Source organism: Capra hircus, chromosome 1, assembly GCF_001704415.2.
Source record: "Capra hircus breed San Clemente chromosome 1, ASM170441v1, whole genome shotgun sequence".
Lineage (NCBI taxonomy): Eukaryota > Metazoa > Chordata > Mammalia > Artiodactyla > Bovidae > Capra > Capra hircus.
This window is the reverse complement of record NC_030808.1, coordinates 95,510,477-95,535,187: the sequence shown is the minus strand read 5'-3', so window position 1 is coordinate 95,535,187 and position 24,711 is coordinate 95,510,477. Positions and strand designations below refer to the sequence as shown.

Sequence of the window (24,711 nt, the reverse complement as noted above, 5' to 3'; positions counted from 1 at the left end):
GGAATTCTTTAGGCAAGAATACTGGAGTGGGTTGTCATTCCCTCTTCCAGGGGATCTTCCCTACCCAGGGATCAAACCCAGATCTCCCTCACTGCAGGCAGATTCTTTACCATCTGAGCCACCAAGGAATGGGCATTTTGTCATGTTGGTACACCTTAAAGATCAAAGCAAGGAGTTTATCCCTAGAGGGTAACGACTTGTCATTTAAGATGGCTTAGAATTTTAGCTTATTCATGTGCCAGGGACCCGGCTTCTCCCTCTCCATGGCTGGCCTTTCTTTGGTTGAATTCCCAGCACGGCAGAGCAGAGAGAGGAAACCCCCGAGTTAGTTCAAGAGTTCTGCAAGAGGGTGTGTTGAGTTTACTTAAAGTTTAAAAGAGAGAGTGATTGGGCTTTGAAAATAACCCAACTGCTCCACCACCAGGTTTAGTATTTATTCCCCACAAATATAAGAGATGGTTAATTGCATTCACTTTACGACCAAAATACTTCCAAAGAAGAGGAAGTAGTAGCTAAAAATTAGCCTGGGCTGGCAAACATGTTGTAAGTTGTTGAGAATGTTGTAATCTTTACTCATGTGGTGGTCTCAGTAAACTTGGACTGGCTCCTTATTTGCCTTTTGGATTGAGTCCAGTTGCCACCTGGGGAGCACTCAGCAGGGAGAAATAATGGAGAGACCCGAAGAGAGCCCTTACAGCTCTGTGCCTTTCTCATAGCTGTAATATACAGCCCACTCCCGAATGACAAGCACCAAGGGCTAAAATGAGCTCCCCCAGCCTCTCACATTGGTTGAGGTTTCTTCTGATGGTGTCATTTCCTATCACAAAAACTTTTGAGAGCTGCCCAGGGAGTGGAAAACACAGTCCAAACATCCTCAGCCTGACCTTCAAAGCCCTTTGTGGTCTGGCTTCTACATTCTTATCCAGCTCAGTCTTTTTCTATGTGTTCCTAGCTCCCCGCCCCACCGTTCCCCCTAGCCTGCCTGTGAGTGAGTGTTGTCATTCCATGCTGTCCTGATGATACCATTTCCTTCTCCAGGGGATCTTCCCAATCCAGGGGTGAAACCTGCATCTCCTGCGTTTCCTGCATTGCAGGCGGATTCTTTACCACTGAGCCACTGAGAAAGCCCAAAGATCCTTAGTACAGTCCACCTTCCAACCCTGCTCTGCCTCTTCCTTCTGCCTGTGTGATAGATTATAAACACAGCCGCAATTCTTTTCCCCACAGTATCCACCTCCCTTTGGAATGTGACGTTCTGTTTTCTTTTATCAAGAAGTGGCGTTTTTCTCTTCCTCTGGAATCTGGGCTGGCCATGTGACTCACTTGGGCTGCAAGAGGCAACAGAAGTGATGCAATTTTTGTAGGGTCTAAGCCTAAGCCTTAAGAGGCCATGCATGCCTTTGTTCACTCTCTTGGAACCCCAGCGCCACCATGGGAATAAGCCCAGGCTAGTCTACTTAGATACTAAGACACACGTGGCTCTCAGTCACACTGTCTCTCAACCCGACAGCCGTCCAACCACTAACGAACCTACTAGAGGACTGCAGATGCTGGAGTGAGTGATGGCTGTTGTCACTGAAGCCAACCAAGTTGGGCCCAGACCAGCAGAGCTGTCTGTCTACTCTGTAGACAGGCAAACAAAAATAAATTGTGGTTCTTTTCAGCCACTGAATTTGGGGGTGTGTTAAGAGATAACTAACACATCCTGGAACTCATTTTTCATTCATCCAACAAACAGAAACTAAAAGGTTGCTATGTGACTTGATCTGTGCTGGGTACTGTGAGTTTAGAGTCAACACAGACTATCTCCAAGTAGTTCTTTTTTTTTTTGGCCATGCAGGGTCTTAGGTGCAATGTGTGGGATCTTTGCTGTGACATACAGGATCTAGTTCCCTGCTCAGTGAGCCATTGAACCTGGGCCCCCTGCATTGGGAGCAGGACCACCAGGGAAGTCCCCCATTTTCTTCTGTTTGTGCCTTTGAAGTTCAGTTCATTCAGGACAGTCAAATCCCATCTCCCAGATATCTTCCCAGATCTTCCCAGGCAGAAGGAATCTCTCACCTTTCCAACCTTGATGGACTGCATCTCTATTATAGCCTGGCTTTGTATTCTTTCTCACCTGGGCTGCTGCAAGAGCTACCTAGCTGGTCTCTCTTTGTCTAGCTTACTCTATCTTACAGTATGAGGTTTCTGAATGCAAATCATATTATGCCTCTTTGAGTAAATCTCTTTGCTGGCCCATGCCAAAGTCCCAAATCCATCTCCTTTTTCTGGCTGCTGCCCTCCAGCCTAATCGTTTGCCATTCCCACACTTTTTACAGTGGAACTGCGACTGGTTCACATTTTTCTGTTCTCTCTTCCAGGAATGTTCTATCCACCCTAGTCTGCCTGATATGCTGCTACTTACCTTCTTAGGCGGGGCTCGCCTGGTGGCTCAGTCAGTAAAGAATCTGCTTGCAATGCAGGAGAATGGGTTCGATCCCTGGGTTGGGAAGATGGCCTGGGGAAGGAAATGGCAACCCACTCCAGTATTCTTGCTTGGGAAATTCCATGGATAGAGGAGCCTGGCAGGCCACAGTCCATGGGGTCACAAGAGTCAGACCCCATGGATTCCCAAGAGTCAGAGACAACTTAGTGACTGCACTACCACCACCACCACCTTCTTAGACTCAGTTGTCATCTCTTCCAGAAAGTCTTTAACTTTCCCCCTGCCCCACCCCTCCAAAGACTGAATCGATCACTCCACAGCTCTGTGCCTTGTAATATTATTATTGTGCACCATTGTAATTTCCCTTGTTTACATATCTTGAGTCAAATATTTGTTCACTCAAGAACTAGGTATTAATTTTGTTAATTTATCTAGCTAGCCCTCAGGCAAATTTTTTCCCCTTAGGAGATGCTCAATAAATGTTTTTTGAATGAATAAACAAATAAATGAACCAAAGAATGATAAAGACAGTCATTAAAGTTACTTATTCCAACTGCAAAAGATTATTTATATATTATATGCATAGTATCCTGTACAAATACAGTTTCTTTAATTCCTAAGCAAAAGTTTTGTGTAGGAGATAGAGGAAGAGAGTAAAAGTGTCTTGGAGAAGAGAAGAAATACCAGTTGTAATGGGTGACTGATGGTCTGAAAGCTGAACATCAACTTCTGATCCATTTTGTATGATCTTTGTGAATCTCAAATCATGAAGTCCAGTTTCTGTATTTTTAAAAAAAGAAATTCCAGGGACCCCCTTGGTGGTCCAGTGGTTAAGAATCCACCTTCCACTGCAGGAGGAATGGGTTCAATCTTTGGTCAGGGAACTAAGATACCACATGCCTTGCGATTAAACAGAAACAATATTGTAATAAATTCAATAAAGACTTCAAAAATAGTCCACATCAAAAAAAAATTTTTTTAAGGAATTCCAGTCTCTTGTAAAATATTTCTGAAAAGCAGTAAAGAGGACCTACTTTATCTCAGCAACATTTCCTGCTTATTCTTGTCACCCTTCCCTAAGTGCCTTACATTTTAGGCCCTTTCTGGAATCTGCCATTCCCAGGACCACGCCCACCCAAGGAAACTACCCTCAGCCTAAGAGGATGCTGTTCCCTCTTTCTCAATTTTCTTCACCGCCCAGCCCAACCCCCAGGGCTCTGGACGAACTTAACCTCTCTTAGTCTTCCCTTATTGGCCTTTCTCCCCCCGTTTTAAAATCGAACTCTAGGAACACATGTGGCCCAGAAACCTTTCTTAATAAGGAGGCGGTAGAGACAAATCCATCACACTTGGAAGTGATCAGTTCAGTTCAGTTCAGTCACTCAGTCGTGTCCAACTCTTTGTGACACCATGAACCGCAGCACACCAGGCCTCCCTGTCCATCACCAACTCCCAGAGTCCACTCAAACTCATGTCCATTGAGTCGGTGATGCCATTCAACCATTTCATCCCCTTCTTCTCCCGCCTCAACCTTTCCCAGCATCAGGGTCTTTTCAAATGAGTCAGCTCTTCCCATCAGGTGGCCACAGTATTGGAGTTTCAGCTTCAACATCAGTCCTACAAATGAACACCCAGGACTGATCTCCTTTAGGATGGACTGGTTGGATCTCCTCGCAGTCCAAGGGACTCAAAGAGTCTTCTCCAACACCACAGTTCAAAAGCATCAATTCTTCAGTGGTCAGCTTTCTTTATAGTCCAACTCTCACATCCATACATGACTACAGGAAAAACCATAACCTTGACTAGACAGACCTTTGTTGACAAAGTAATGTCTCTGCTTTTTAATATGCTGATTAGGTTGGTCATAATTTTGCTGCCAAGGAGTAAGTGTCTTTTAATTTCATGGCTGCAGTCACCATCTGCAGTGATTTTGGAGCCCAAAAAATAAAGTCTGACACTGTTTCGCCATCTATTTGCCATGATGTGATGGGACCAGATGCCGTGATCTTAGTTTTCTGAATGTTGAGCTTTAGGCCAACTTTTTCACTCTCCTCTTTCACTTTGATAAAGAGGCTCTTTAGTTCTTCTTCACTTTCTGCCATAAGGGTGTTGTCATCTGCATATCTGAGGTTGTTGATATTTCACCCGGCAATCTTAATTCCAGTTTGTGCTTCATCCAGTCCAGCATTTCTCATGATGTACTCTGAATATAAGTTAAATAAGCAGGGTGACAATATACAGCCTTGACATACTCCTTTCCCTACTTGGAACCAGTCTGTTGTTCCATGTCCAGTTCTAACTGTTGCTTCCTGACCTGCATACAGATTTTTCAAGAGGCAGGTCAGGTGGTCTGGTATTCCCATCTCTTGAAGAATTTTCCACAGTTTCTTGTGATCCACACAGTCAAAGGCTTTGGCATAGTCAATAAAGCAGAAATAAATGTTTTTCTGGAACTCTCTTGCTATTTCCATGATCCAGCGGATGTTGGCAATTTGATCTTTGGTTCCTCTGCCTTTTCTAAAACCAGCTTGAACATCAGGAAGTTCATGGTTCACGTATTGCTGAAGCCTGGCTTGGAGAATTTTGAGCATTACTTTACTAGCATGTGAGATGAGTGCAATTGTGCGGTAGTTTGAGCATTATTTGGCATTGCCTTTCTTTGGGACTGGAATGAAAACTGACCTTTTCCAGTCCTGTGGCCACTGCTGAGTTTTCCAAATTTGCTGGCATATTGAGTGCAGCACTTTGACAGCATCGTCTTTCAGGATTTGAATTATCTCAACTGGAATCCCAGCACCTCCACTAGCTTTGTTCATAGTGATGCTTCCTAAGGCCCACTAGACTTCACATTCCAGGATGTCTGGCTCTAGGTGAGTGATCACACCATCATGATTATCTGGGTCGTGAAGATCTTTTCTGTACAGTTCTTCTGTATATTCTTGCCACCTCTTCTTAATATCTTCTGCTTCTGTTAGGCCCATACCATTTCTGTGCTTTATTGAGCCCATCTTTGCATGAAATGTTCCCTTTGTATCTCTAATTTTCTTGAAGTGATCTCTAGTCTTTCTCATGCTACTGTTTTCCTCTATTTCTTTGCATTGATCGCTGAGAAAGGCTTTCTTATCTCTCCTTGCTATTCTTTGGAACTCTGCATTCAAATGGGTATATTTTTCCTTTTTACCTTTCCTTTTGGCTTCTCTTCTTTTCACAGCTATTTGTAAAGCCTCCTCAGACAGCCATTTTGCTTTTTTGCATTTCTTTTCCATGGGGATGGTCTTGATCCCTGTCTCCTGTACAATGTCACGAACCTCTGTCCATAGTTCTTCAGGCACTCTATCTATCAGATCTAGTCCCCTAAATCTATTTCTCGCTTCCACTGTATAATCATAAGTGATTTGATATAGGTCATACCTGAATGGTCTAGTGGTTTTCCCTACTTTCTTCAATTTAAGTCTGAATTTGGCAATAAGGAGCTTATGATCTGAGCCACAGTCAGCTCCTGGTCTTGTTTTTGTTGACTGTATACAGCTTCTCCATCTTTGGCTGCAAAGAATATAATCCATCTGATTTTGGTGTTGGCCATCTGGTGATGTCCATGTGTAGAGTCTTCTCTTGTGTTGTTGGAAGAGTGTGTTTGCTATGACCAGTGCATTCTCTTGGCAAAACTCTATTAGCCTTTGCCCTGCTTCATTTTGTACTCCCAAGGCCAAATTTGCCTGTTACTGCAGGTGTTTCTTGACTTCCTACTTTTGATTTCCAGTCCCCTGTAAAGAAAAGGACATCTTTTTTGGGTGTTAGTTCTAAAAGGTCTTGTATGTCTTCATAAAACCGTTCAACTTCAGCTTCTTCAGCATTACTGGTCGGGGCATAGACATGGATTACTGTGATATTGAATGGTTTGCCTTGGAAATGAACAAAGACCATTCTGTCATTTTTGAGATTGCATCCAAGTACTGCATTTCAGACTCTTCTGTTGACTATGATGGCTATTCCATTTCTTCTAAGGGGTTCCTGCCCACAGTAGTAGATATCATGGTCATCTAAGTTAAATTCACCCATTCCAGCCCATTTTAGTTCACTGATTCCTGAAATGTCGAAGTTCACTCTTGCCATCTCCTGTTTGACCACTTCCAGTTTGCCTTGATTCATGGACCTAACATTCCAGGTAATTTGTCCTTAATGGGAGCAAGGTAGGTGAGAATAGGATCACTTACACTTTAACACAGCTGTGTAGACTTAATTTGGAGAAGGTAATGGCACCACACTCCAGTACTCTTGCCTGGAAAATCCCATGGACAGAGGAGCCTGGTAGGCTGCGGTCCATGGGGTTGCGAAGAGTCGGACACGACTGAGCAAATTCCCTTTCACTTTTCGCTTTCATGCATTGGAGAAGGAAATGGCAACCCACTCCACTGTTCTTGCCTGGAGAATCCCAGGGACGGGGGAGCCTGGTGGGCTGCCATCTATGGGGTCACACAGAGTCGGAAATGACTGAAGTGACTTAGCAGCAGCAGGAGACTTAATTATTCTGTCCCCACTTGGTATAAGCAGATTTGTCTTTCTGGTCTAAGAGGTTGTTTTCAGTGGGCCATAACAAAATAAGAAAAATAAATTAATAAGCATATAAAAACAATTTTTAAAATGAATTTTTAAAATCATCTTTTAGTCTACTATCTGGCATTGGTTTTTCTTTAATTACACCATTGTTATTGAAGTTTTTTTTTTAATTGTTCTTGTTTGAGAACATAGAAAGTTGGAAATCCTATGTAACTTCACTATTTGAAAAATTGTTTTACTAGTTCCTAAAATCCTAAAGTATGGGAACCATTAATCTATGTTAGTTACGAGTGAAAAAATAAAGGTCTCTGATTGAGGGAAGAGGAGAAAGAGGAGAGCACAGATGTCCTAAAGTCTCATAAAACGTTTCCAAAAGCTGTTCTTACTCTTTGCCTCATTCCCAATCTGGAGTTCAGGACCCTGCGGACTTTCAAAGGTACTCTAGGGATGATACCTTGAGCTATTGGCAAAAGTTTCAAAAAGTCTAGACAAAACTACCATTTGCCCACAGTGAGTCTGTATAGGCTAGACTGCAAATTTCTGTGCTTGTGCCTAAAAGGTAAGATGTCAATACAGTAATAAGCATAATCTCATGCTGATCAGAAACAATGATTAATGTCTAGGTTTCATTGAGAAAAAAAATTACTGATCAAAATATTTTATTTGACATAGTTTGGCAGTTTCATAAAAAGTTAAATCGAAAGTTACCATGTGACCAAGAAATTGTACTCCTAGGTATGTGTATAAGCAAGAGAATCGTAAAACATACAGTCATAGAAAAACTTGCATATGAATGCTTATAATAACTCCAAGGTGGAGACAACCCAAATGTCCATCAACTGATGAATGGATAAACAGAATCTGGTATACCCATGTGATGGCATATCACTTGGCAATAAAAACAAAGTTCTGATAAACGTTACGTTAAGTGAAAGAAGCCAGACAGAAAGTCCATAGAGTGTGTGAATCCATTAATATGCAATGTCCAGAATAGGCAAATCTATAGCAACAGAAAGTAAGTGAGTGATTGCCAGAGACTTTGGGGAGAGAAGAATGGAGAATGACCGCTAATGGCTTTCACTTTGGTGTGATAAACATGTTATGGCATTTGGTGATGACTGTAAGTTTGTGGATACACTAAAAAAACTGCTGAATTGGACATTTAAAAAAAAATAGAAACAAAAACTTGAAAATTTATTTTGAGGGGACTTCTCTGGTAGTCCAGTGGTTAAAACTCTGCTCTTGCAATGCAGAAGGTTCCATCCCTGGTCAGGGAACTAAGATCCTATGTGCTGCACAGTGCAGCAAAAAAAAAAAAAAAAAGTTACTTTTGTTTTATGGGTAGTAGTATTTAGAACAAGCCTCCCAGGTGGTGCTAGTGGTAAAGAACTTGCCTGCCAGTGCAGGAGACATAAGAGATGTGGGTTCAGCCCCTGCGTTGGGAAGATTCCCTGGAGGAAGAAATGGCAATCCACTCCAGTATTCTTGCCACGGACAGAGGCTCAGTCCATAGGGTTGCACAGTCAGATACCATTATGAAAAACTTTTGTTTTGTAAGCAACAAGTCAACTTCTATACATACGTGCATTCAAGCTAAGTTGTTTTCAGTTGTGTCCTACTGGAGTGGGTTGCTGTGCCCTCCTTCAGGGGGTCTTCCTGACCCAGGGATGGAACCTGCGTCTCTTAGGTCTCCTGCATTGGTAGGTGGGTCCTTTACCACTAGCGCCACCTGGGAAGCCTGACTTAGCACGCACGCATGCACTATTCAGAACATATGAAAGGAAAGGAATAAACATAAATCCTTGGAGAGATGTTTGGGAAACACTGCTATAGGATAGATGAATCTCTTTTAGGAGTCAGCTGTCCTGTATCCTGAATTCATTTATATCCAGACAAACAAGGTGGCACTCACATTACTCCTTACAGTTCAGAGTTTCACTCCCCGTTCCCATGTAACAGCCTTTGTACCCTTTCTGTGCCAAATCACATGGAGCTTCAGGAAGGAAGGAAAAATTGGTCCAATCCCCTGTCTCTCTCTTTGTCTCCCCTTTGCCTGAAAGACACACTGCTTGTCCCCAGAGCATCACAGAAAATCTTGGGAGTGTGAGTGCCTGTGGCTGCCTGCGGCTGCTATGCACTCTCCCCAGGGCTCCGACTGGAGGAGGGACCCAGCTCAGGGCCTGCTTGGTGCTCTTCTCCTCCATCCATACCCATTTACTCCTACTGGGCTGTCTGAGCCCAGCTCATCAGACACAGTCACACTCAGGTTCAAACTAGGGTTTAGCTGCAGCTCTCTCTGAACTTCGACAGTATTTCCTTCTCAAGTGATCTGCCCACATCAAGCGATTTGAAGGTAAGGTGAAATAAGGTGAAATACAAGTAAGGAGTGAATTTTCTCTCAATCTCTGCTCTTTGGGACCCTGGTGTCTTCTTTATTCCTTAACAAAATGGTATTTGCCATCTTGTGAAGGAGTAAGTGCCTCCTGCAGTCCAGATTATTGGAGTTTTCCAGGCAAACGTGTGGTGTCACAGAGTGTAGAGGTGGAAGGAGCTTCACAGAGCACCTGGTTCAGTGTCTCAGCAGTTGCATGGGTCACTTCCTAGAAGTGACATCTATCAAACTTCAACTTGCATGCATCTTGGAAAGAGGCATTCTCTTCTTTTACATTGTTACATAACCTTTTGTGGGTCCATGTCTTTCTTCTCAGTTAAAGCCTACCATTTATATAATACTCTATCGCTGACGAAATTATGCCCATGTCTCTTGCTTTGTTTGATTTTTACACCAGTTGTGTAGGAAGGCCATTATTTTATCCAATTTACCATGAAAAAGTGAGTTTCAAAGATTTTAAATGAGATGTCTGTAGTTACAACAGAGTCAGGATTCAAACTCTGAATTTCCTATTTCAAGTCCAGTATTGTTTTCATATTAGACCACAGCCTTCCAGGTACAGTTTTTAGAGGATGGAGATCTTGGTTTTGTGCAGTGCCTTAATACATACTGTTTTAGTAAATTAAGTCATATTCAGAGATAGTTTTACTTAATAGATACAATGTAGCTTTCTCTCGTGTGTGTGTTCAATCATGTCTGACTCTTTGTGGTCCCATGGGACTATACCTCTCCGACTCCTCTGTCCATGGTTATTCTCCAGGCAAGGATACTGGAGTGAGTTGTCATTTCCTCCTCCAGGGGATCTTCCTGACCCAGGGATCGAACCCAGGTCTCTTGTGTCTCCTGCATCGGCAGCAGATTCTTTCCCACTAGCACCACCTGAGAAGCCAGAGTGTGGCAAAGTGGAATCATACAGAGCTAGATTTAAACTCCACCTTGACTACCTACAAGGTATTAGATCTTGAACAAGTAACTTAACCTTGCAAACCTTAATTTTCTCATTTATAACATGGTTTGTTATGGATATTTATATTGGTATTTGTTTTCTATTTGCTAGTCTCCTAAGATGGTCCCTCATTAAGTCACACAGCTTTCTATCAACACGTTTGTATAAACCCCTTTCTTTGAATCTGGATTGATCCTGTAACTCACTTTTGACCAGTAGAATTCATGGAAGAGACAGCATGACTTCTGAGGCTAGACCATGAGAAACTTTGCAGCTTCCACTTCGTTCCCTTGGAACTTCCCCTGGATGGGAAGAATGTTGCCATACAGGGTATCCAACTACTCGGAGGTTGCCATGCTTGGAGGAAGCCCAAACTAGCCTGTGGAGAAGACCCAGAGAGAGAAGAAAGGCCTAGCCAGACCCCAGATGTTCCAGCTATCCCAGCTAAGGAGGCAGACACGAGTGCAGAAGCCATCAGGATGCCCACCACCATGGAGTCATCAGGTGTCTCTGGCTCCAGTCACTTCCTACAGTGACTGAAGAAAATCTTGAAAGACAGCTGCTCAGCTGAGCTCTGTTATCCCACAGAACTATAAAGGATAATAAGGAATTATTATTTTAAGCCACTGACTTGTGGGGTGGTTTGTTAAACAGCAATAAATGGGATGCATGAGAGTGATAACCATACTTATTGCATAGAAATGGTGTGAGGATTATGAATAGGCAGTCAGTAAACTGCAAATTGTTATTTTCATCCTGTTGTTTAATTCTAGGCCTCTCTGAGGTCCTTATTCAAGGTACCTAACTCATACATATGTTCCACAGGTGTATATTTTGAAGCGCTGAAAACGCAGAGTAATTTGCCACATGAAAAGCAAATGTACATCAGCCAAAAGCCCTAAGGGGTTCTAGACTCCCTGCTCTTCGCTCTGTATCTTCTCTATTTTTTATATCTGGTTTTGTTGGGCTGGTTTCTGCTTCCTCCAGTTCCAGCCTGCGACTAGGATCTTATCTGCCTACTTGTGGGTATTCCTTTGATCCACCAATACAAATCACTTAAGATTAATCGCCATACACAGCTGTGTTGCACAAACTCTTTCACTCAGTCTTGCTCTCTTTTCAAAGCGGAAAAAAACATTTTTTAAAAAACACAGTGGTGTTACCAAAGATATTTATTTATTTTTTTAATTTAAAATTTATTTTAATTTCTTCGCTGCTGAGCGCGGGCTTTCTCTAGGCAAGTGGAGGTTACTCTTTGTTGCAATGCTCTGGCTTCTCATTACAGTGGCTTTTCTTGTCGTGGAGCATGGACTCTAGGGCGCTCAGGCTCAGTACTTGTGGTACACAGGCTTAGTTGCCCTGCAGCATGTGGAACCTTCTCAGACCAAGGATGGAACCTCTGCCCCCTACATTGGCAGGCAGATTCTTACCCACTGTACCACCAGGGAAGTCCCAAAGGTTTTTATTAATCAAAGTACCAGAAGGTCTTGTTTGGTAATATTTTAACCTTAATGCAATCTAAGCAGGTGTGTACACATGCTTTTGAACTCACACACATATTTGCCTAGGTTTGGTCTTCCATACTTATCCAATGTGATTGAAGAGTGAGAGGGCATCAAGACTCACAAATTGATGGTGGTAAGGTTGGACCTAGATGAACAATGGAGCATGTATTTTTTTTTTTAATTTGAGTCTCAAACCTTCCCCCGAAGAAATTAGAACTGGAATTTTCATCCTCATTTCACTGATGAGGAAACTGAGGTTCAGAGAGGGTAAATAAAGGCCTCCCAGCTCACAGTCTAAGACTGTTTCTGTGACAGTAAAGTACCTTTTGTTAGGCCAACAAGGAAGTTCCAACTCACTAATAGAGACACATAGAAATTCATGAAAGTCAAGATGGAGTCAAAGTTTTCCTTCATTATTAAAGAGGGATTTTTATTGTGTTTTTATATTATGGGCATACAATTCCTTGTCTCCAATCTCTGGGGTTGTACATGCTTTGACATTTAGAGTTATTTCAGAAACACACACACAGACACACATGCAGGGAATATCTTATAATTAAATACATTAATTTTTTGCAGCACAATGTATCAATATTCATATTAAATGAAACAAAGATTATAAATAACTTTATTCCCATTCATGTCAGTCAGATTTTACCAACTGAGATTGCTAAAGATTTGTAAGCACAGCAAAAACTTGTTTTTCAGAGCCTTTTGGATTTTAGGTGTGTGGAAACTGGACTGTGGAATTTCGTATGGACTACAAGGATGGGCACTCGCTAGTGTTTTCTGCTGTCGTGAGTGTCTTGCTGGCCTGGTGGGATGTTCTTGAGCAGGAAGGCTGGCTGGAACAAACAGTTTGCACCTGCTTGTCTGGCTTCCGTAGCTGGCACACTCTCAAAGGAAGGGCCTTGGCTGAGTTTGAAGTATAGTTTCAGGCTTTGCGGAGACAAGCCAGTGAACTCAGCTAATAAACTCTTTTATCCAAAATCCCTGAGGGCGAGAGGAGAAAGGAAAAAGAAATTAAAATGGAATAGCAGCTGGCTTTCAACTCTATGAAAACTGATCACGTGATGAAGCCAGAGGCGTCTCATCAAGAAAGTCCAAATTTGATGAAGCAATTTTATTCTGGAAGCCTGAGACAAGTCAGACCTGCAAGGAACCCATTATAAAGTCATCAAGATAGGTTGATAGAAGTGGGATCCATACATTAATATTAATAGCAGTAATAATTATGATACCACTCCCCATGTTGGTCCCTGCCTATGAAACCAGGCTGGGCCCTTTCCTGCACCAAGAGGAGACCGAGAACATTTTCCAAGAACACTTAAGCTCGCTGTGTTTTCACAATCAGCCTTCTTTTCAGCGTACTTCCAATAGACTGGTGTCAGTTTTGTTGTCTGGTCATCCCTGGTGAATTCATCTGTTGACCTTCACTTTGTGTCAAGGTGATACCTTTCACTGGGGGTGGGTCAGTGGCATGGAGGGTGAGTGAGTGGCCTGGGGAGTGAACTCAGTGTCCTCCGCAGTCCCCTATGGCCTGCACTCTGCTGACATCTCTTGAAACAGCAAGCATTGCTATCTTGGCGTTTTATGTATCAGGATGTCCAAGCAACTACTCAGCCAGCAGCAAAAAGGAACATGTTCATTTCTGATAAAGGAGAGAGGAAATATATTTTGAAAAAAGTGTTTTTGTGGTCCTTTTGTTTTGAATTTTTTATTCTGCTCATATTTATGTCCTTCATACTTCATCCACAATGATCTTTGAAATCTAATCAATTATTTGGTATCTCCCTTGTTATGAAGAAAAAATATTGAGGGTCGCTAATCTCTACAGTTTTAGCTTCTTTTAAAGAGTGGTTTCCTTATCTCTTGCTGTACCTGAGTCAATTCAGTTTTTGAAAAGACTGTGTTTTGAACACTTCCTGTGTGTGCAGAGCTCCGATGCCACAGATAACTCGGTTTGAAACCCAGACCCACGGCTTATGAACTGTGAGAATCTGGATGCATTGCTTAACCACTATGAGATGCAATTTCCTCAGTGGAAAAATGGTAATAATGTATGAGAAGTTTGTTGTGAGATCCAGATGAGGTAATGAGAGAGCTGGTTACATAACCAGAAGCTCAAGGAAGGTTTTTTTTAGCCAGATGTTAAAGGGAAACATAAATGTGAATAACACACACACATTCTTCTTTAATAAAGAGAAAATACGGAAAGGATTTTTAAATGACTAGATGGCACAGAGGTGAAGGTGATGGCACCCACTCCAGTGTTCTTGCCTGGAGAATCCCAGGGATGGGGGAGCCTGGTGGGCTGTAGTCCACAGGGTCACAAAGAGTCAGACACGACTGAAGCGACTTAGCAGCAGCAGCAGCAGACGGCACAGAAAGGAGAGAAATTAATTTAAACTGTGAAATGGAGGGGGTGAATTTAACCTAGGACTGAACAGACACATAGACTATCAACAAGCTGGGAAATCAGAGTTGGGAAATTGAGGAAGTCAAAAGTGCTTCTAGGCAGAAAGAACAGTGACACAGAGGCAGGCAAGAGATGGAAAGGAGAAATTATACCATAAGACCTAGACTGTTCCAGTATTATACAGATTGAAAATATTCTCTGCCAATAGACTCACGATTTTTCTTTTACTTGGGTAAGAAAATGTTCTGACTTGGGCTTCTAATGTCTATTGCAGCCTTGCCAAATGTATAAGAGGGGTGAGATTAGGTGGGAGAGGAGAGTGGGAACTTAATTGGTTGTGTTTGGAAAAGGCCTTGAATGCCATGTAAGAAAATGAGACATCCTTAAGAATCTAGCGAGCAGTCCTAATAGGCTTGAGGGGCATGGGTATGAGAAATACATCATTGTGCGGGGAGAGCTGGAGGGCAGAGAGGCAAGGGCAGGGCAGGGAGAGGGGGTTAATCAGGGACTAATAGAAGCTAAGGCAGAATAAATGAAAAGCATGCAAATGGCCAAATACAAAAATAAAAATCATAGTTTCACAGCTAGGAGAGCCACCTCAAGAAGCAGGTTTGTGGCTGGAAGACCTGTCTGAAGCCAGGGCGGCTCGACCCATGTACCAACCCTGCCACAGGGGCTGGTTCTGTCTGTTCTGAGGGCTCAGCCGCTCGCCTCCAGTGACAGGGCTTGACTGTTCAACATGCAGCAATCCAGAACCTGAGTCACCTTGCTTAGCTACTACTGCTCGTGTTATTCTCATCACAGAACGCCTCCCTGTGGGAGAGGATCTCACAAGGCCAGAGCATCTGAAACAGGTGATGCAATCCAACAAAAGTGTGCGCAAGTATAGCTGGCTCCAGAGCCACCTGGCAAGCCAGTTTGTGTGATTAGAGAGGATTTGTAGTTCTTGTAGTTGCTGGTTGTCTTTCTTGATGTCTATATGTCTGTCTTCATGCCAGTTTTTTCTCCTTCTTTTCTTAGAAGAGATGAGACCAGCCCAACTGTTTACTGATGGTTTGAAAGAAAATATAGGAGACTTAAGTAACTGGAGTATGGTTTGGAAGTGCTGCAATAAAATGGGAGCTCTGAAATACACTAAATGACCTTCTGAACATCTTTAGGTACTAGAATCTCCTTATTGCACTAACCCCCTCCAACCATAAGCAAAAGAAATTTCTGCTGAACTGACCAATACTAACAAGATGTTTCCAGACCCATACATATGGAAATTCCCATGATTTTTCTCCAGTACGTTTGAATTTTCCTCTAGGGAAATAATTTTGCTTCTCCCCTCTCTGAAGTTCAACCCTGAGTGTGCAACAGAAATTGCCTGCAGCTACTCTGCTATGTCTAGAAGCACGCTCCTAGAAAGAAATGAACTGCATTCAGAAGATCACCTATCCTCTCAAATGACACCGTTAGGGACGTGAGGTCAACTGAGAGGAGTTGCTCCAAGTGCTTGTTCCTCCCTGACCACAGGGTAAACCCTTGGCTGCTTGACTGAGGGAGGTAATAGAGCCGGGTTCTCAGGGGAAAACTGTAGACTTCTTGGACTTGGTGTAGTCATGGTCATTTGTCCACTACAGCCTTGGCCAGGCCCATCTCAGGATTTGTGTTATAGGCCAATTCTTGAAAGCAATTGAATTTGGGAAGGATTTTGTGTAAGATGCTGAAGCATGTGCTGATTCGGTTTGCAAACAGAGTGGTTCTAACTTTGACATAGACTTGCCTGCCTAAGAATTCAGCTTCCCTAAATTCTACCTCTCTTACAATTAATTATTATGCCTGGCATTCAGCTCCTGCCGTACCTCTGGAGAAAGAAATAAGGGTCTCTTTATGTGCTGTCCAGGTCTCATGCTTTGCTTTAAATTGACCACCCCATTTCACAGTCTTTAGAGTTCTTTCCCCTCCGACCCTTGAAATTGTCAGAGACATTTTCCAAGCTAGTGTGTACCCTTCCCCATTTATGTCATCCCTACTTTCTAAAGGTGAAAGCTTTAGCAATTGCTTTGTTATGGCATTTCAGGAACTATCAATACCTACCACTAGTGAGGAGGTCATTGTCATCTGGCTAGTGAGTGAACCAATTTCAGAATTCTATCATTAGAGTCTGATTCTGAAAACCAACTCAATTATATCAAGGGAATTGTGCTGCTCAACTCTTCTCTGTACTTACTGATTTTTGCCAACTTGTTCAATCAATTCCCAAAGGAGGCATATTGAAGTTTCCAAATATAATTGAGCATTTGTTTCTTTTTTCAGTCCTTTCAGTTTTTGTTTCAGGTATTTTGGAGTTCTGTTATTAGGTGTGTACAAGTTAAGGGTTGTCATGATACCTTAATGAATTAATCTCCTTCTAACTATATAATGTTCCTTTTCATCTTCAGTAAAATATCCTGTTCTGAAGTCTACTTTGTTTGATATTAATATTATCGCTCTAGTTTTCCTTTTATTATTGTTTGCAAAGCTGTGTTTCGTTACCTCTTCCTTCAGCCTAGCTGAGCTGTTTTAGTTAAAGGATGCTTCTTATAGATAATATAGAGTCGTTCTTATTTTCCTTTCCAAGCTGATAATCTCTGTCTTTTCATCGGAATGCTTAGACTATATCTGATATAATGATATTGTTGTTGTCATTGTTGTTGCATCTCTAAGTGTTATCCAACTCTTTGTGACTGCATGGATTGCAGCACGCCAGGCTCCTCTGTCCTCCACTATCTCCTGGAGTTTGCTCAAATTCAGGTCCATTGAGTTGGTGATGCTATCTAACCATCTCAAGTAATTGATATCAGTTCAGTTCAGTTCAGTTCAGTTGCTCAGTCATGTCCGACTCTTTGCAACCCCATGGACTGCAGCACGCCAGGCCTCCCTGTCCATCACCAACTCCCAGAGTTTACCCAAACTCATGTCCATTGAGTCAGTGATGCCATCTAACCATCTCATCCTCCATCGTCCCCTTCTCCTCCTGTCTTCGATCTTTCCCAGCATCAGGGTCTTTTCCAATGAGTCAGCTCTTCACATCAGGTGGCCAAAGTATTGGAGTTTCAGCTTCAACATCAGTCCTTCCAATGAACACCCAGGACTGGTCTCCTTTAGGACGGATTGCTTGGATCTCCTTGCAGTCCAAAGGACTCTCAAACACCTTCTCCAACACCACGGTTCAAAAGCATCAATTCTTTAGCACTCAGCTTTCTTTATAGTCCAACTCTTACATCCATACATGACTACTGGAAATACCATAGCCTTGACTAGACAGACATTTGTTGACAAAGTAATGTCTCTGCTTTTTAATATGCTGTCTAGGTTGGTCATAACTTTTGTTCGAAGGAGCAAGCGCCTTTTAATTTCATGGCTGCAGTCACCATCTGCAGTGACTTTGGAGCCCCCCAAAATAAAGTCAGCCACTGTTTCCACTGTTTCCCCATCTATTTGCCATGAAGTGATGGGACCAGATGCCATGATCTTCATTTTCTGAATGTTGAGCTTTAGGCCAACTTTTTCACTCTCCTTTTCACTTTGATCAAGAGGCTCTTTAGTTCTTCTTCACTTTCTGCCATAAGGGTGGTGTCATCTGCATATCTGAGGTTCTTGATATTTCTCCTGGCAATCTTAATTCCAGCTTGTGCTTCCTCCAGCCCAGCATTTCTCTTATTGTACTCAAATATTTAATATAAGTTAAATATAAGTTAAATAAGGGTGACAATATATAGCCTTGATGTACTCCTTTCCTGATTTGGAACCAGTCTGTTGTTCCATGTCCAGTTCTAACTGTTGCTTCCTGACCTGCATACAGATTTCTCAAGAGGCAGGTCAGGTGGTCTGTTATTCCCATCTCTTTCAGAATTTTCCACAGTTTATTGTGATCCACACAGTCAAAGGCTTTGGCATAGTCAATAAAGCAGAAATAAATGTTTTTCTGGAACTCTCTTGCTTTTTCCATGATCCAGTGGATGTTGGCAATTTGATCTCTGGTTCCTCTGCCTTTTCTAAATCCAACTTGAACATCTGGAAGTTCATGGTTCACGTATTGCTGAAGCCTGGCTTGGAGAATTTTGAGCATTACTTTGCTATCATGTGAGATGAGTGCAATTGTGCGGTAGTTTGAGCATTCTTTGGCATTACCTTTCTTTGGGATTGGAATGAAAACTGACCTTTTCCAATCCTGTGGCCACTGCTGAGTTTTCCAAATTTGCTGGCATATTGAGTGCAGCACTTTCACAGCATCATCTTTCAGGATTTGAAATCGCTCCACTGGAATTCCATCACCTCCACTAGCTTTGTTTGTAGTGATGCTTCCTAAGGCCCACTTGACTCCACATTCCAGGATGTCTGGCTCTAGGTGAGTGATCACACCATCACTATCATCTAGGTTGTTAAGATCTTTTTTGTACAGTTCTTCTATGTGTTCTTGCCACCTGTAATTGATATGGTTAAATTTAAAATCACCATATTGCTCTTTATTTCCTATTTTTCCCATATGTTCTTTGTTTCCTTTCTTCTTCTCCTTGTTTATTTTACTTGTTTTATGTTCCCATTTTAGCTTTACAATCGGTTTATTATCAGTACTTCTTTAGTTTTTTATTGTAATTTTTATTCTTTATTTTTATCGATTGCTCTAGGATTTATTTGGGAAAGACTCTCATGCTGGGAAAGATTGAGAGCAGGAGGAGAAGGGGACAACAGAGGACAAGATGGGTGGATGGCATCACCGACTCAATGGACATGGGTTTGGGTGGACTCTGGGAGTTGGTGATGGACAGGGAGGCCTGACGTGCTGCAGTCCATGGGGTCACAAAGAGTAGGACGTGACTGAGTGACTGAACTAACTAGGATTTATATTATACATCTTTAGTTTACTATAATCTACCTTCAACTTTATGTATAATATAAAATTTTTCATCTGCTTCTTGATGTCATTCATTTTTACTTTACAAATGGTATAAACTTTACAATTAAAAAATGAAAAATTGAATTGTTTTTTATATGACCCAGTTAGCTCCCATTTCCAATGTGCTCTATTCCTTTGTGATGCCAAATTTCCACCTTCCTACCACTCTCCTTGAAGAACTTCCTTTAACATTTCTTATAGTGAGGTCTGCTGGCTTTCATTTCTCTGAAAGATCTCGCATTTGCCGTTGTTTTTGAAAGACATTTTCAGTGAATATAAAATTCTAGGTTGACTGTTGTGTTTTCTTTCAGTGCTTTAAAGGTGTCCCTCCATTGTCTTTTGGCTCATCATTTCTGACAAGAAATGTGTTCTTATATTCTGCTGTTTTTATTTGGCTGCTCTTTTCCATTATGTTATTTTCTTTCTGTTTATTTTATTTGAAGTCTGTTGAGATTCTCACATCCATAAAATCACCACTTTTATTCAATTGTAGGGATTTTCAATCATGATTTCCTGAAATATGTTTTCATGCTCTCCTTTCCTCTTAGAACTCCAGTTACCATATGCTGGGCTGCTTGACATTTTTTCAAAATCTCTGTTCTTTTTCAAAAAATCTTTTTCTCTGTGCTTTATTTTGGATAATTTGTCCTTAGTTCTTCATGGTCACCAATATTTTATTTTATAATACCTAATCTGCATCTAATTCTACCCAGTATATTTTTATTTAAAAGATTGCATTTTTCATCTCTAGATGCTCCAACTTGGTCTTTTAAAATTTCTTTTATTCCTGTTATCATTGTATTCATATTTTTCTTTACATTCTTGAGCACATGGAGCATACTTCCAACAACTCTTTTATTGTTTTTTTCTTCTAATTCCATCCTTTCTGTCATTTCTGCTTTTGAGAATTTTGCTTATGTTTCATTTTCTCTCTGATACTTGGTGCTAGCTCTTTAGCAAAATATAACTACTGGTAAAAGCCAAGATTCCAAAGGCTTGTAATTAGCAATAAGTTTGCACTGGAAGGAGATGGGCCAGGTATCAAGTTTTGGGTGATGTAATGATCATATCTATGGCTGCTAAGTCGCTTCAGTCATGTCCAACTCTGTGCGACCCCATAGACAGTAGCCCACCAGGCTCCCCTGTCCCTGGGATCCTCCAGGCAAGAACACTGGAGTGGGTTGCCATTTCCTTCTCCAATGCATGAAAGTGAAAAGTGAAAGTGAAGTCACTCTGTCATGTCCAACTCCTAGCGACCCCATGGACTGCAGCCTACCAGGCTCCTCTGTCCATGGGATTTGCCAGGCAAGAGTACTGGAGTGGATTTTCATTGCCTTCTCCAATATCTGTGGCACTTGATTGCAAATGTTATGTACTGTGATTTCCAGGAGACACCATTCCCAGTACTGATACAACTTACCCAAGCTTCCTTGTAAGCCCACTAATGGTATGTCTGAAATCTGGACTCTTCATAAATGGGTTTCCCTACATGTACTCATTTAGGCTTATATATATCCAATGCAATGGTGTACTTGACAGGGTTCTCTTTATTTTAGTGTCAGTAAATGAAAACATAACTCAAATTAGCTTAGGCATAAGTGAGGATTTGTTGGTTCTATAGCTATGCTGGAGAAGTGGCAGGGGAGCTGCTAGGACTTGGGTGTGTTTAAACCTGGGCTTTTTTTCTCCACCTAATCCCTTCTGCTTCAGTCTTTACACTGGCTTCATTCTGTCTGATACTCTTTCTGCTATTACAGCATTGCAGATGGGAAACTGAAGCACAGTCAGGCTCCCATCTCTCTGTTTTATCACTATCAAGGGGCTGAAGCTCACCTTCTCTGGTGCCAGGTTAAAAAATACCTGACTAGAGTCCAGTGTCCACCCCCTGACAAAACAACTATGGCCAAAGAGATAGACCACCCAGACTTAGCCTTTTGGGATCATGGGCTCACCTTTTTGCCTATCAGTGGGGTCACAAGTAAGCACTATGAGAAAAGAACAGCCTTCTTTGAACCTTATTATTAGATTGAGAGAGAGGAATAAAGAAGAGGCTGATGCTCAGGTACACACTTTGAAAAGTGGCTGTGACAATATTCATTTAAAAAATGAGATAGCCAAGTCTTAGAGAAGTCAAAGGACTCCTTTAAGTTACAGAGGTAATAAGTGGCAAAGCTGTGATTGATGAGAGGCAATTATAGGAATTAAGAGGTCAGACCCTAGAATCAGATAGATCTGAGCCCAGATCCTAGCTCTGCTACTTACCAGTGTTGTTTAGGATAAATTACTTTACTTCTCTGCCTCTTATTTCTCAACTTAATATGGGCATAATTATAGTACTGTCTTCATTAGGGTAATCATGAGAAATAAATGAGATAATCCATGCAAAGTGCTTAGCATAGTACTAAGCATAATATAATCACTGCTCAAATATTTGCCATTATTATTGCCTAGAATTTGAACCTAAGTATGTCTGTTTCAAAGCAGCACCTGTGTGGTTTGTGAGACTCAGGTGAATCACCGCAATTGCTTTGTTCTGTTCCAAGCCCCGTAACTTTGGAATTTTTATAAATGATCCCCAAACAAATGAAGTAATGAAGCCAGTCTTTATCATCAAGCCAGTCTTTATCATCATTGAGCAGGGATACCACTACCAGTCACTAAATGGGCTTGATCAATGGACTGGAAATCCAAACCGAGCTTCAGAAATGAAGGATTCCAGCCAGGAGACAATCTGTCCATTTACCCAAAGAACTAAGATAGCCTCACAACTCCGAGTGCTAACATCATCCGAACTCCCAAAAAGGACTCGGGCAACCGTGGCCTACCTGTCACTCACTCACTCACTCACTCACTCATCAAATATTTATTGAGCATTTGCTATGTGTAGACCCTGAGCTCTGGTGTTTGCTATTTATACCCTATAGCTGATTCATGTTGATGTATGGTAGAAAGCAATACAATATTGTAATACAATTACCCTTCAATTAAAAATGAATAAATTAAACCCAAAAAGAATCTCTCCGATTTGAAAAGCCAAAAAGACATTGAGTTCTTAGATGGAGGAGGAGTCGGGGGAGGAAACCTAAACATATATAATATCTGACAAGATTCTCCTTGAAACAAAGCTTGAGAATATTTGAAAAGTTTTCCCAACAGTAATTATAAATGGAAATTAAGGGTAGTATCCATCGTTGCTAACTCATGGTGTATAAAAATATCAGTAATATTCTCTTCAAAGCACAAAATGTACCTTTTCACACTGAACCAACACTCTCATGAGCAAATTACAAAGAGAATATTTCTGGCGAAACAGATGGTACTACAAGTACCCGTGTGAAAGATCCCTCAGCTTGATAACCTGTGAAGAACGCCCATTATTCTTAATCATAGTTTATTGATAGGCATTCATTAATTATAATAATATTTTGTAGATCCATGGATCCTTTCATCCCTAATTTTCAGAGTGCTTTACAACTAGTAATTAATTTCCCCAACATTTTAAGGACAAATTTAAAGTCAACTTCCAACAAAACTTGCACCAATGCTCAGAATATCTTACTCAGAAGTTTTAGACCTAAACTGTAGTTTTGTTGCCTGAAGCCTTGGAATGAGGAGCAACCAGTTCTCAAATTGTACCCAGAGGGAAACCCAGCAGAAGAAAACACTTCGCATGCTGTGCAAGGAAGAAATTCAGGGTGTGGGAAAGCTGTAACTGATGGTGGCATCTGCAACTGGTTTGACCTCCTAGGTAAAACGGGAATGTGGAGTTATAGGAAAAAGGTCCCTGAGTCTCACTAAAATGCCTGATACCAGCTTTCACTGGAGGAGAGAGGTACACCGTTGGGTGATCCAGCTTCAGCCAAGGGGCAGGTTAAGGGGTTGTATGGTGGGGTGGGGAGAGTCCCGGCACAAAGTTCAGACTGGGCTGTCAGGACCGGCTCCACCGCTGCGAGGCTGTGTGACCTGGAGTGAGTCACTTCACCTCTCTGAACCTTTATTTCTTCATACACAAAATTAGTTTGGAGCCATATGTCACACATGAGCAGCCTGTGTGACGATGTTGGCTAGCAGCCTTGTTTCCTGCCCACACAGTGTTTTTGTAAATGCCTATATTTCCGGTTTGCCTCAGCCCCCACCATTCCTTGTGACCTTTTACCCAGTGTTCCTCACTCATTTTTGTCACTTTCCAGACCTCTGTAGGCATCTGAGGTGGCAATCCTTAGGTAACATGATCTCTGATACTGCTTCCAGCCCTGATCACCAGAGAATCTGAGTTGTTGGAGGTTGATAAGACTCAACAGTCAGGCAGGAGAAGAATTCAGAACTCTGAACTTTGGAGTGTTTTCCAGACTCTGCCATTGGTGAACTGGTGATATAACCTCCTAGCCCTCTTCCTGTAGATTCCTTACAGTCACACTGTCCATGGCAGTCACAGAATTAGCCTCTTCTATCTCCTTGTACACAGCAAATGATAGCACATAGCTTAGTTCTGTGATTTACTTTCTTATTTTCTCTCCTAGACTCCTCTTTTTTTTTTGACCATGCATATATGGGATCTTATTTCCCCAACTAGGGATCGAACCCAAGCTCCCTGCATTGGAAGCGTGGAGTCTTACCCACTGGGCCACCCTTTCCTGGACTCTTAGAGGTCAGCAAGAAGAAATCAGGCTTTCCAAGTGGCTCAGTGGTAAAGAATCTGCCTGCAATGCAGGAGATGTAGGTTTGACCCCTGGGTCAGGAAGATCCCCTGGAGAAGGAAATGGCAACCCCCTCCAGTATTCTTGCCTGGAGAATCCCCATGGACAGAGGAAGCTGACACCTATAGTCCACAGGATTGCAAAAGAGTTGGACAGGACTTAGCAATTAAAACACGAACAAAGGAAAAATCACCCACAGGGCAAAGGAGCTCTTGTCAACAGGAAGTTGTGAATCAGTGATGGAGGAAAGAGAGATGGGAAAGAAAAGATAGGTAAATGCAGTGAGAGAATTTCTCCCCCTCAACCCTCCAACCAGATTTAAGTAGGAGAGGGGTCTTAAAGTAGGCTTTGAATACTCTAAACGGTTTCTAGAGCTACCTTCTGTAGATCTCTAAACTTCCAGCTCTTACTGCTTGCTTTCCTAGTTGAGTAGCTTTCGTTGAGCTCTCTGGGGGGCTCTCTTTCTGCAGGGGAATCTGTTCATGCTGACCCGAGGGCACACAGCTGCTGTGGGCCTCCGGAACACAGGCTCTTTGTACAATGCAACCCTGTATTGTAGAAACTTCCCCACACACGTTTGCACACAGGAGTTCTGTCATTAATGCAGTACTGGTCATGGGGTGGAATGCATGAAGGGTGGGGAAAATGGCTTCTTTCTCAAAAGCTTTCTTTTTATAAGCTTGGCCCCCCCTGACAACTTGGAATTTTCTTTCGTAGCTGAAAAAACATATTTCTCTTAAACACGACCCAGGCAGTTGTGTGTCCTCAAAGATCTGTTGGCCAAACACATAACTGAGGCAATTGTTAAAAAGGACCCAACTGCAGATTAAAACCGAGCTGATT

The 24,711-nt window shown here is 42.0% G+C and overlaps 1 protein-coding gene and 1 long non-coding RNA gene across 2 annotated transcripts in view; one reads left to right on the top strand and one right to left on the bottom strand.

Annotated features, from left to right (window-relative positions):
• Positions 1 to 24,711, top strand: part of LOC106502158 — a 110,715-nt gene that overhangs the window by 45,957 nt on the left and 40,047 nt on the right. The gene's annotated exons all lie outside the window — the stretch shown is intronic.
• The window catches only part of PLD1 (phospholipase D1), a 283,431-nt gene continuing 271,144 nt past the window's right edge, over positions 12,425 to 24,711 (bottom strand). Inside the window, exon 28 of the transcript XR_001918038.1 lies at positions 12,425 to 12,821. The gene's annotated coding sequence lies outside the window, so the exon portion shown is untranslated. The remainder of the gene's footprint in view (positions 12,822 to 24,711) is intronic.